Source organism: Cnephaeus nilssonii, assembly GCF_951640355.1.
Source record: "Cnephaeus nilssonii genome assembly, chromosome: 3".
Taxonomy (NCBI): Eukaryota; Metazoa; Chordata; class Mammalia; order Chiroptera; family Vespertilionidae; genus Cnephaeus; species Cnephaeus nilssonii.
In genome coordinates, this window is record NC_137074.1 from 6673083 (window position 1) to 6686405 (window position 13323).

Below are 13323 nucleotides of genomic sequence, written 5' to 3' on the forward strand. Positions count from 1 at the left end.
CAGGGGGACCTGCACGTGTTAATTCCAGAGCCCGATTCCTGACCGAGAGAATGGACCGGAAAGGCTCACCTCGTGCCGCTGTGGGAAGCAGGCAGGGCGATGCACCTGCACCAACAATGCCTCCCACCAGGGACGCCCTTCTCCCCCACCCCTCCTCCCGGACAAGCCAACCCGGCGCACCTTCCTGCACCCTCCTGGTCGCCCGAGCCCCGCTGCCGTGTACCCCTTTGGGGAAAGGGTGCAGCCTGCACTGCCTGAAAGCTATTCCACAAGCCCCCCCTCCCCAGGAGCTTGAAGAATGAAACAGACAATGCAAAGTCCAAAGGAAAACTCGGATCTGCCCAACACGCTTTCCGTCCGCAGAGAACAGAACTTCCCTGCGGCCGAGGGAATGAACAAGGGGACAAGGCAGGGAGATGGGACTGCCATTCGCCCTAAAATGCCAACGAAATAACCAGGGTGTACATTTTCCCAGCAGTCTCCGCGACCTCCCTGGGCCACGCCCCACCTTCTCCCACCGGGAAGGTGGCTCTTCCTGCTCTCTCTACCCTGGCTGGCCCCCACTTTCCACACTGCACCGGGGTTCTTCTAGAACATGAGCCCAATCATGTTACTTGCCAACCCGAAGCTTAACGGCATCCCCGTTCCTGGGACCAAATCCAAACCCCCAGCCTCCTGTGCCCACCTCCCCCTCACCGGCCCTCTCGGCCACCACGGCCTTGTTTTATTTAGTCCCCAGCTCCTTCCTGCCTCCAGGCCTCCCACTCGCTGCCCCCTAGCCTGGACCCTCTCCCCATCTCTGCTGCTGGCTGCCGCCTACTCATTCTTCTAGTCTTGGTGTAACTGTCACTTCTTCGGGGAGTGTTTCTGATCCCAATTAGGGCCCTTGTAACACTTCCTGAAAGCGCCCTGCAAGTTCCCTTCCCCAGTTCTCACCGCTGGATCATCAATGTGTGAGCTGTTTATCTAGTGGCTCTCCCCTCACCGGACCTGGAGGGCCACCAGGCGGGAACCAGCAGCACCGGCTCAGCACCTGCGTGGACAGGCCCGGGGCGGAGTGCTGGCGGACTGGCCACCTCTTCCACACGCCAGCCCTCACGCACTCTGTCCACGGCCCTCCGCGCACAGCGGGGCCCCCACGCACTCTGTCCACGGCCCTCCGCGCACAGCGGGGCCCCCACGCACTCTGTCCACGGCCCTCCGCGCACAGCGGGGCCCTCACGCACTCTGTACACGACCCTCCGCGTACAGCAGGGCCCAGATAGCTGCTGACTGGACCGTCAGATAACGAAGAGCTGGTCGAAAAGTTTCAAATCCTTCATTTGTACAATGTACGCCACGAGGTTAGAAGTTTGGTTAGATTAGCAGTGAGATCTGGAAATCTTACTCGTTTCAAGTAAAAGTGATGGTAACTGCTTAGATCACTCTCTCGGTATTTACGGAGCACCTCCTGGCAGCACCCATGGCCCAGGGCTCGGAGGCCCCAGCTTGCTCCTGCCCCGAGCAGGCCAGGCCTGGAGTGAGGTGTTTCTCCTTTGTGGCCTCCGGGACGAGGGGGGCTGCATCGGCCTGTGCTCGCCTTCACTGCCGTGGACGCTAAGGTTATTTAAGGGTTTCCTGCTACACACACTGGAATGACAGTTTAAACAGAAATCTGGCCCTAACCGGTTTGGCTCAGTGGATAGCGCGTTGGCCTGCGGACTGAAGGGTCCCAGGTTCGATTCCGGTCAAGGGCATGTACCTTGGTTGCGGGCACATCCCCAGTGGGGAGTGTGCAGGAGGCAGCTGATCGATGTTTCTCTTTCATCGATGTTTCTAACTCTCTATCTCTCTCCCTTCCTCTCTGTAAAAAAATCAATAAAATATATTAAAACAAAAACAAACAAAACAAAACAAAAACAGAAATCTGTGCTAGTCAACAAATCTTGCAAAGCAATGACGCTCTTACAGGAAAGGGCAGTCTTTCGGGCAAGTGTCTGCGCCCCGGAGAACATTGTATCAGCTCCAATAAGACAGCGACCCTCTCGCCCAGGCACTTCCGGGACACCCACCAACACCAGGCTGGCTACAGCACTGCTTTACCTGGGGCAGCAGCACCAGCGTGAGCCTCCCCTCCACGGCCCGCTGCAGGGCAAGGGGCGGTCTGGGCCTCTGGGAGGACACAGAGGGGGCTGCTGGGAGGACCCAGATTTGGCCAAACCAATGTGTCCTCATCTTCCGCCTCTGGGGAGAAGCTGGCAAATGCCTCAGCTCCCCAGGGAAACCCTACCCGTTCAACAAAGTGGGGGGAATCTAGAGCAACGTGCGCAGGCCTCCCTGTGGTGACCAGGAAGGCGGCCCTCCAGGTTCCGCTCAGTGGCGCACCTGCACGGGCGGAGCAGCTGCCTGAGGTCAGGCCCGTGCCACCCCTCCGGTGATGGCTGTGCTCCAGGGGCACGGGAGCCTCCGTGGGCGGTACGGGGGCCGGTTCCTCTCCGGGCTGAGCAGTCCCCCGTGCAGGACTGAGATGGGAAGAGGCCCCACCGCCGCCTGCAGCGTGGAAAGCCCGGAAATCTCCTCAGACGGCTGCGAGCTCGGCACACGTTTTCTGTAAAAGCACGGTGTCTTTCCAGGACGCCAGCCACGGAGTTCTAAAGCCTGCGCTCACCCAGCAGAGACCTGAGAAGCCGAGGAACAACCCTTTGTCCCAGCGCAGACCCTCGCACCCAGGCCCCAGCAGACAGGGCGGTGCCAGGGTCCCGGGCGGGCGAAGGAAGCCCAGGCTGGCTCGACGGCAGAATGCGCACAGGCCATTTTAAAAAGACCATTTAATAGGCATGTGACTACTCTCGTCCCTCACGTACATACGGTACTTGTCTCTCTGTGACTGCCTTATTTCACTCGGCATCATGTCCTCAAGGTTCATTCATGCTGCAGCGTGTGCCAGAACGTCCTTCCTTTTTTTTTTTTTTTAATATATTTTATTGATTTTTTACAGAGAGGAAGGGAGAGGGAGAGAGAGTTAGAAACATCGATGAGAGAGAAACATCCATCAGCTGCCTCCTGCACACTTCCCACTGGGGATATGCCTGCACCCAAGGTACATGCCCTTGACCAGAATTGAACCTGGGACCTTTCAGTCCGCAGGCCGACGCTCTATCCACTGAGCCACACCGGTTAGGGCCGTCCTTCCTTGTTAAGGCGGAATCACGTTCCGTTGTCGGGATGGAGCACACCGTTTATCTGTCCTCTGTGGCTGGCCACTTGGAGTGCCGCCGTGGTCTCACTGCTGTGAATGACGGCTGCTGGGGACAGGCGTGCACGCACACCTCTGTGAGAGCCTGCCTTCAGAGCTCTGGGGTGTACACTCAGAAGTGGGACTGCGGTCAGATGGCAGCTCTACGTTTAATTTTTGGAGGACCCTCCGTGCTGTCTTCCATGCGGCTTCACCACTCGCCATCCCCACCAACAGCGTGCTGGAGTCCCAGTTTCTCCACCTCCTCTCCCACACTTGTTAGTTTCTGATTTTTTAAAAAATAGTAGCCATCCGAATGGATGTGAGGTGGTAAAAGATTACTTTTTAACGTGATCTACAGATGCTGGGCTTTAGAAAAAGCAATCAGCTTTGAGACGGTGGAAAATGAAAACTTCCTAATTTTAAAACACAGGTAGCTAAAAGTAAGTAAAGAAACCAGCATTTTCCAGGAGGCTGCTGTGTGTGTGACACGAAGGTCCTTCCATCTGTTAGCCTGGCGGGGACGTCCCGGGCCATCCCTGCCCACTCACATGGCACAGGGAGGCAGAGGAGGGCCATAGGGCTGCATCCTGGGCATGTACTACTGGCCTGGCTGACATACCAGGGCCTTTTCAGGGTGCAAAGCAGCACTCCCCGAGAGAAGCACGAGGTGAGCCACACAGGGAAGATTAGCTTGGCTGTTATTAAGTTTTGAAATATTACAGATCCACAGGAAGTTTCAAAAATAGCACAGAGAGGTCCCATGTGCCTTTCGCTCTGCTGTCCCCAAGGCTCGTGTCTTACATAACTATGTATAGAATACAAAAACTCTTACATAACGGCAGCACCAAGGCCAGGGCGCCATCCAAACCAGGAACACCGGCCGTGGCACAGCGCGTGTGCACCTACTTCTGTGCCATTTTATCACAGGTGCAGGCTCATGCGACCACACTGCCATCAGGACTCAGGACTGTCCTCCTGCTGGGGGACCTCGGTCTGTGTCGCCTTTGGTCACCTCCTGCTCCCCACCAGCCCTGACTTCATCGGTCACGGTCACGGTTCATTTCAGGAATGCCGTGTAAATGGACCCATACAGTGTGTGACCTTGGAAACTAGTTTTTTGTTTTGTTTTGTTTTTTTTTAACTCAGCATAATGCCCTTCAGACCCATGCAGGTTGATGCGTGTCTGAAGAGTTCGTTCCTTTTCACGGCTGTATAATATTCCATGACACGGCCGAACCACTCACCCACTGAAGACACAGGATTTCCCCGTTTCTGTCTACTATGAATAAAGCCTCTATAAACAACTGTGCATAGGGTTTCCTGAAGACATAAGTGGTCATTCCTCTGGGGTAAATGCCCACAAATGCCTCTCTGGCCACATATTAAGTGGGTATTGGTAAAATGGAAGGCAGCAGGAAACGAGGAAGACTACATAGGAGATGAACTGATTCCATAAAAAAGCCAGAGGAACAAGTCTATAGGACATTGTGGTTGTCACTCATTCATAGGGTCACCAGGAGTCAGAGCCGCGTCAATGCCACATAATACACACGTGTTCAGTGGATGTTTCGTTTTGTGGGTTTTTTTTCAATGTGTTTTTATTGATTTCAGAGAGGAAGGGAGAGGGAGAGAGAGAAACATCAATGATGAGAGAGAATCACCGATCGGCTGCCTCCTGCACGCCCCCTACTGGGGATTGAGCCTGCAACCTGGGTATGTGCCCTGACCAGGAATCAAACCGTGTCCCCCTGGTTCGTGGGTCGGCGCTCAACCACTGAACCACACTGGCCGGGCTGTATGTTTAGTTTTTAAGACCCAGTTTCCCCCCTCCTCACCAGCATTTGGTTCACAGTTTTTATCCTGGCCTTTCTCACAGAGGTACAGTGGTCTCTTGCTATGGTTTTAATCTGCATTTCCTTCCCTAATGGCTAATGAGATTAAACACCCTCTCAACGTGCTACCATTTGGAAATCCTCTTCAGTAAAATGTCTCTTCTTGTCTTTTGCCCATATTCCAGTTGGACTGCCTGGGTTTTTGATTGCTGTGTTTTCCAAGTTCCTTCCACATCGAGATCCTCTGTCGAATATGTGGTTTGCAAATATTTTCTCCCTGGTGAGAGCTTGTCTTTTCATCCTCTTCACAGTTTTGATGAAATCCAACTTACCAGGCTTTCCATTTTGGATTGTGCTCTTAGTGCCACATCTAAGACCTCTGCACTAGGCTCTAAGTCCCAAAGGTTTTCTCCTATATTTCTTAGAAAGGACTTACCTTTTTGTATTTTACATGTAAGTCTAATATCCCATTTTATTTAATTTTTGTACAAGATGTGAGGTTACAGCCCAAGTTCATTTTTGTGCTTAGAGATGTCCAATTGCGTCAGCACCACTGAATCGCTTTCGCACCTTTGTCCGGAACCAGATGGCCACATTTGCGGGGGTCTATTCCGGGCTCTCCTTTCTGTTCTATTGATTTCTGGGTCCATCCTTGCGCCAGCACCACTCTTGGCAGAGCTCAGTCAGTGCAGTCTTGATTGCCATCACTTTACAGGAAGTCTTATAGTTGGGTAGACTGGTTCCCCTGCTTTTTGAAAATCCGTTCAGCCACTCTGGTCCCTTGCCCTTCCATATAAATTTTAGAACAATCCTGTCTACAAAAATTCTTGCCAGGATTCACATATGTAATTGTGGTAACATTTTATTTAACAGAACATATCCCAAATATTATCATTTCAACGTGTAAATCATATTACAACTCATTTGTAATTTCCTCATACTACGTCTTGAAAGTCCAGGCTGTGTTTTACACGTCGAGCCCCTCCTAATTCGAGCAGCCGCATTTCAAGTGCTCAGCAGCCAGCCCTGGCCACGAGGCTCGGGATACTTTTTTAATCAACACAGACATTTCCCACTGGATGCATGCCCTTGTGACAATATCAAAAGCATTAAAAGAAAAAAATAATGAAGAAAAAAACACACAAAAAAGAGTGATTGTCACTAACGTGCTGCAGAATGTTCTGAAAGATGCTCTGTGGGGGAAGCAGGTGGGTAGAGATGAATTTTGTGACCAATAAAGTTGTGACACACTGCAATTCCCATTCTGGAGTTTTGACACATAATGGCACATTAAAGGCCCTGAGAAGTCCTGCACTAAAAATCTGTGGGAATGTGTTTAGCCCACATTTACCGGGGCCGAGAACACACCTGCACACAGGATTCACATGCTAGAACCACGGCCCGAGCACAGGGTTTGGGTCACCAGTACAAGGGAAGGGGCTGGTCCTGCTGTGGCAGGACAGGCACCAGGGACCAGGGAGTGAGCTTGACTCTGCCATTGACTAGATGTGAAACCTCGAGTTCCTTATTTCCCCTCCCTGGGCCTCAGTTTCCTCATCTATACAAGGAGAGGGTTAGAATATCTCCTCGGAGCCCCTTTCCAGCCTGGAGAGGTAAATTTTTAATTCTAGTTCATCGTTACCTCATATAATGGTGGTTCTCAAAGACTTCCATCCCACAATCCTCTATCCCCCATCATGACTGTGCTATGTATGTGTTTTTCAAAAGCCAGCTTTCAATAAAGAAATGGCATATACAGCAATCACTCCTCATTGCTTATTGACCAACAAAGCTCAAACTCATGCTGTAAACTAACGTGACTTCCCTTTCTTTTTAATCTCATTTCACATTATACAGGATGAGTTGCTCCATTAAAGGCCCTGCCCCAGGAGTTTATATTTCTGTTTTTTTCTGATCCTCCACTACATCCCCTCCCACTGGCACAACCGCCTTCTGTCTCATCTGGGTCCTCTCTCCCTGTCTGTCTGTCTGTGGCTGCAATAGCCATTATTAAAGCCCCACAGCTGTCACTGTTTATGCCCCATCCTTTCTCTCCTGCCACACTGAGCCCACCACGAGTGCAGAATCGGAGTCTGGTGCGGCTGGGCCCGGCCTCAGGCTTGGTGACTGACTGGATCTGGAGCATTTCATCGCCTAGAGGCTAATTCCCAGAGCCACCTTATCTGACCCACCGGCTCCCAATCCAGATGGAGAGTAGATTTGGGAAAAAGAGAGTCCCCCTGCGAATAATCCTAACAGGACAGAAACGGAACAGTGGGCCTCTGCCGCTAGGACACACCCCCCGCCAGCAGCTGCCTAACCAGGAAGCTTTCAGCTCCCCAACAGCTGCTGTGCCCAGACATGAGAATCGGGAGCAGGACGGGCACCTGAGTGACGTGGCACATACCTACATGGTCCAAACCAGCCCCTGGCCTGCTGAAGCCACCTCTCAGGGCAAGGTCTTCAATGGACAGAGCAGTGGCTCTTTCATTCCCACGGCTCCCTTCCGCTCCCATCGAAGATCATTTTCATTCTAACAATGTGAATGGCTGTAAGGCACGTGCATAGCCTTAGAGGCCAAAAAGCGCCCCTCCCCCCTCCCTTCTTCCTATCCGTTCCCAGGTCGACTCTCTCCAGTCCTTGGGTCTTTCTGCTACGTCTATTTCCACATCTTGAAATAACAGGCTTCTACTGAGGGCCCCTACCTTCTCAACTTTGGGCGTTGCATTTTTAATTCTTACTATTGTAGAGAATAACTCACTTTCTTACATGCTCTCCCTTCCCCTCGCTCCCCAACATAATTCTGGTTAAATTAGTGCATATAATATGATGACTCTGAAAATATTATTGAGGGCTCAAAAAACTGCCCTATAGGAAACATTAAAGTTCATTACTAGTACAACCTTCTAGGGGGAATTGATTTATTTCTTACATTTGCTTAGTTCTTGTTTGAATGTGGTTTTAATTGTCGCCACAGAGTGTAGATTTTATGTTGTTTTCCCTTCACCATCGTTGGGAGTTGTTTGTTCTCTTGGTATAAATGGAACCCGTTTCCTGAGGCCTCTTGCTTCCATTTTCTTGGTTTAGGCCTTTGATCTGGGAGCACATTTTCCTGTAGTTTCCTTAGCATGGTGCCCAGGAGGTAAATCTTTTACGAGGACTGACCACGTCTGCAAATGTCTTTATTCTAATCCCACATGACGGCTGGTCTGCTTGGGCATATGGTGATTTTTACACAGAACAAGAAAAGCAGGACTCCATCGTCCTTCAACTTCCAGTGTTACTGCTGAGAAGTCTGATGTCTTTCTAGCCAGCAACCTTTTGTATGCAACTCCCAAACCCCTGAATCTTTTAGGATTTTTATTTAGCTGCAGTGACCTCAAGTTTCATGGCCTATTTTAATGTTGAGCACTGGTTGGCACCCAGGCATTCATGTCTTTTAGCCTGAAAAAAATTCTTTTTAAAAAATATTTTTATTGATTTCAGAGAGGAAGGGAGAAGGAGAGATAGAAACATCAATGATGAGAAAATATCATTGATTGGCTGCCTCCTGCACGCCCCACACTGGGGATCGAGCCTGCAACCCAGGCATGTGCCCTGACCGGGAATCGAACCATGACTTGCTGGTTCAGCGTTTGATGCTCAACCACTGAGCCACGCAGCCGGGCCTGAAAATTTTATTGTATTATTTCTTTTATTTCTTCTGTTTTTCTTTCTGAACTTCTTAGTTTCATCAAAGACAACATCTGTATTTCTGATTTTCACTTCTTGTTCTTTATAAGGAATTTCTGAGCAAAGAGGGGGAGAGAAAGGTCTATAGTCTGTCATCTTAAAAATGGAAACTGAGGTAACATTAACTTTATTATGTTGATTAGAGCTTTAATTGGCAGTCATCTTTTTACTTAACAAAAAGAGGGGGTGTGTGAGCACTGATTCTTATTAAATAACTAGAGGCCCAGTGCATGAAATTTGTGCACTGGGGGCGGGGGGGGGGGGGGTCCCTCAGCCTGGCCTGTGCCCTCTCGCAAACCAGAAGCCCTGAGTGGGCCTAAGCCAGCAGTCGGACATCCTTAGCGCTGCTGCGGAGGCAGGAGAGACTCCCGCCACCGCCGCTGCACTCACCAGCTGAGCCTGGCTTCTGGCTGAGCGGCGCGCCTCCTGTGGGAGCACACTGACCACCAGGGGTAAGCTCATGCGTTGAGCGTCTGCCCCCTGCTGGTCAGTGCGTGTCATAGCAACCAGTTGTTCTGCAGTTCAGTCAATTTGCATATTAGCCTTTTATTATATAGGATAGGCCTTGCGTGACAGACACAAAATTTTAAAACTAAGCATCCTGGGAGCTTTGAAAAGGTCCTCCTGCACCCTCGGCCTAAGGATGGGGAGCACTGTAGAGAATGAGCAGTGTCAGGGAACCGAGTCCAGAGGAGGCAGATGTGCTGGGGAAAACAGACCCAAGAGGGACATAAGGGATCCAGATAACAGGATCAGTTAATAGAACTGAAGTGGCCTGGTGAGAACAAGGGTCTCTGTGAACCTCTTGACTAATAAGGTGCTAAAATTATATTTATGTTTTTGGTCACAATAAAAGGCAAACTTACTATAACTAATTAGCATACTTTTTTTTTTTTAACTTACAACAGGCCAAAGGCCTTCAGAGTTACAGAACACTTGGACTACTCCTTCTCAAAGGCATACTCTTAGTCCAGCAGGTGCAGTCCCTTCTCCCCAGAGAGCAAGTGGGAAGTGACAGTCCCCTCACAGGAAGCATGATTTAAGGACATTCTACCTCTAACGGGTTTGCCTCCAGCCCATCAAGGGCAGAAGGCCAGTTAATCAGGGTGTCCTGACGACACTTGCAACATATCAACGCTTGCGGCTGTAAGTTGGAGATGCAAACCGTGCTGGACATCAACAAGTCAAATGGAGCCAATAACGTAGGGCACCTCTCAGTAAGGAAAGGGTTATTCACACCAGCACCCACTCATGCGCCCCCTGAACTCTACTGCCCCATTTCTGTTTTCTTTCATTGCAAAAGTCCTGGGAAGAACTCCCGTGGCTTCACCTCCCATTCTCTCCTCAATGGAAACACCACTTCTCCTTGTCACATACCCCTCCACCAGCTCCCGCCCTGGGCAACATCCCAGTGGGCCTCACCCTTCCCTCTGGAAAACCTGTCCTCTGCGGTCTCCTTTCCATGCGCTGGGAGCTCCTTCCTAAGCCCCTCTTCATTCCCATCTCCCATCCAAAGCCACTACAGGGGGTAACCCGGGCTGGCCCCTGTCCTCTCTCCCTCTGCACCCAGCACCTACCCCATCATCTCTTAAGCCCATGGCCCCAGTCCAGCGATGGCCCTCCCAAGGCCCTGGACCCCACCTGATGCCTGGTTCCTGGCACCACCCAACATTTCGTTAATATTTCTGCAAAAGTGTGTTTACAAAATGCTATTCCCTGCACGTAAGCTGACAGCTTGAACTGGCATCCTGGGTTCAAACAGCTGCAAGGAATGTAACTTCCAGTAGAAGTACTGACTTCTTAAAATAACAGCATATGTCACCCTTCTAAACACGTCCCCTGGGCTCGAAGCACTGCGGTGTGATGCCCACTGCCATCTACTATGAAACACACCAACAAGCTCTTTACTATCGGGAAGCTCACAGCACTTCTTTCTCTGTGATCTCCTATGTCCATCACTGCAGACGTTGAACCCAATGTCACATATTCCTGCTCAAGACGACTCTACTGATCGCACTACAAACACGCATGGAAAGCTAATCAGTCTGGATTTTGTATGGCCATTAGGGTGTGCTAATTTCTTCTGGATTGAGTTGTCGTTACAATCATGGAGACCGCATTGATCACAACAGAAAACAGCGTAGGCTTCGGTGAAGAGCCGCTAACGAAGCTGTGTTCAGTGAGGCAGGTAGGCTTTCTCCCACAGCCAGTTCACAGCTCATGGGCAAATGTTCAACTCGGCCCCGTCGTCATGTTTGCAGATGTGAGTGCAGGACATCTTGTTCCACAGACAAGTGGATGGGAGTGGGAGAGCTTGATTATGGCAATGGCCCACGGCCACTCACCAGTGCCCACGTAAATGCCAACGGTCCCACTTCCTCCGTCCGCTTGAGGGCGCCTTCCAGCTGCCAAAAGTCTGAGGTCTTACCCCACAGTGGGCTCACTCCCCATACACCCATGCATCTGTGGACACCCTGAGGTTTCCACACCCCAGGACCTCGGCTCACACCAAGATTGGGGATGGGGTCGCCGTCTCCTAGACAGTAAGAGGGGCCCTCCCTCAGGAAGGTGAGGGACCTGGACTCTGGGCCCTGGGCAAGGGTTAATCCCACCCCAGAGGGGCAGTTTGAAGATGCCGCTCGCCTGCAGGGCCCTGATTCCCCCTAATGACCTCCCGCCCCTGCACACCTGTCATATGCACCTCAGTAAATAGCACCTCCTGTGTCACCCACCACACATTCCCAAACCAAACCAACAGCAAGACCTGCCTCGCTCTAGAAATACACATTGTCCTCACTCCTCATTTCCCCGTTTCTAGTGGAATCTCGTGGGGCCTGGATTCCCCATGTGTCAGCCACAGGGTCATCTCTGAAGACATGGATTCTGTCCCTCCCCTCCCCAAGGCCCCCAGTGGCATCCACTTGGCACCCAGGACAAACCCTGGTGGACAGCCTGTGCGGCGTCCTGTGCTTTCTCCCCCGGGCCACACGGGTCTTTCTCATCCTTGGGCACACAAAGCTGGCTCCCACCCCAGGGCCTTTGCACTTGCCATTCATCTGCCTGTGACCCCCTCACCCCAGATCTCCACTGAGCCCCTCAAAGCACTGGTCTCCTGCTCAGACCTTTCTAGTCCTGACTGCCCGAGTGCACGTACCCCTACCTATACCACCGCCTCCACCTGCTGGCCTTCCTTCCCCCTCCATGCTCTAACCACTGTCAACCTGACACAGTCTTACTGTTTATTGCTCTACCTCCCTCCCTCCGGACCATTAGGTCCACCGAGCAGCACCTCTCCTGTTCTCTGTAGTGCCAGGCCTGTAACAGGCGCCCATTTAATAAAGACATGTTGAATGAATGGGCAAAGGACTGAGCATGCACTCTCATGAACCATGAGGTAAACTGGACAGGGATCACCCACACTTTACACATGTGAGGAGGAAGCTGAGGAAGCATTTAGGTCACTGCTTACAATCTCAACCTCTGAAGCCACGTGCCCGAGAGGTGCCTTAAGTCTGCAAAATGGCAGTGTTCTTTTCCTGACCTCTGCAAAGGCGGCATCAAAGGAATGGCACGTGAGTGTGCCCTAAACCAGTGGTCGGCAAACTCATTAGTCAACAGAGCCAAATATCAACAGTACAACGATTGAAATTTCTTTCGAGAGCCAAATTTTTTAAACTTAAACTTCTTCTAACGCCACTTCTTCAAAATAGACTCGCCCAGGCCGTGGTATTTTGTGGAAGAGCCACACTCAAGGGGCCAAAGAGCCGCCTGTGGCTCGCGAGCCGCGGTTTGCCGACCCCTGCCCTAAGGAATGGACTTCTTTCTCAAATACAATTATTCCAAGGAAAGCTACTAACCCTTATTGCGGTTAATTTTCAATTTCTTTGTCTTCTGAAAACAAAACAAAACTGACCCTTTTACTTCCAGAATCAAACATATCATTACATTCCCTGGTGGCAACGTTTCTGCAGAAGGATGAACCAAAGCTATCAAGGGGTAACAGATAAATTCCACTGCCTTTTCCTCTCAAAATCCAAATGATGGTTCTCCTATTTCTTAACCAGTCACCACAGGCAGTGATGTCAAGCAGACAAGCCGAGAGGAGCAGGGAAAATGTGGAGCATGGGGAAGTGTCCAGGCTGTGAAACAGAAGATGGTGCGGTGTGTGTGAATGGGCTGGGGGTGCCTCCCTTATAAAGACCAAGTGTCTACATACGTGCCCTCTCCATGCAGAGTTCTCATCCCTGCCCTTTCAGATGTAGCTCAAAGCCAGGTGTTCATTTCCTTTTCATCCTTAAAAGCACCTTCAGGGACTAAGCTGGGTTCTCCAAGTGTATCAGGTGAGCGGGGATTTTAGGAGAGGGGCTTAAGCAAATGTGGTTTTGTAGCCTGTTGGCATCTTTTCTCACACACAGGGGCCCACCTGTCTCTGGTCACCATGGTTTCTACCACTTTAGTCTGCCCTTGCGAGGGGTGAGGGGTGGGCACAGGTAATTTCTGAGCATTTGGGGGAAAACCTCATCCCCTCCATGAAGAGCTTCA

General features: G+C 51.0%; 1 protein-coding gene across 4 annotated transcripts in view; it reads right to left on the reverse strand.

Annotated features, from left to right (window-relative positions):
* Nucleotides 1-13323, reverse strand: part of PRDM15 (PR/SET domain 15) — a 53963-nt gene that overhangs the window by 39769 nt on the left and 871 nt on the right. The gene's annotated exons all lie outside the window — the stretch shown is intronic.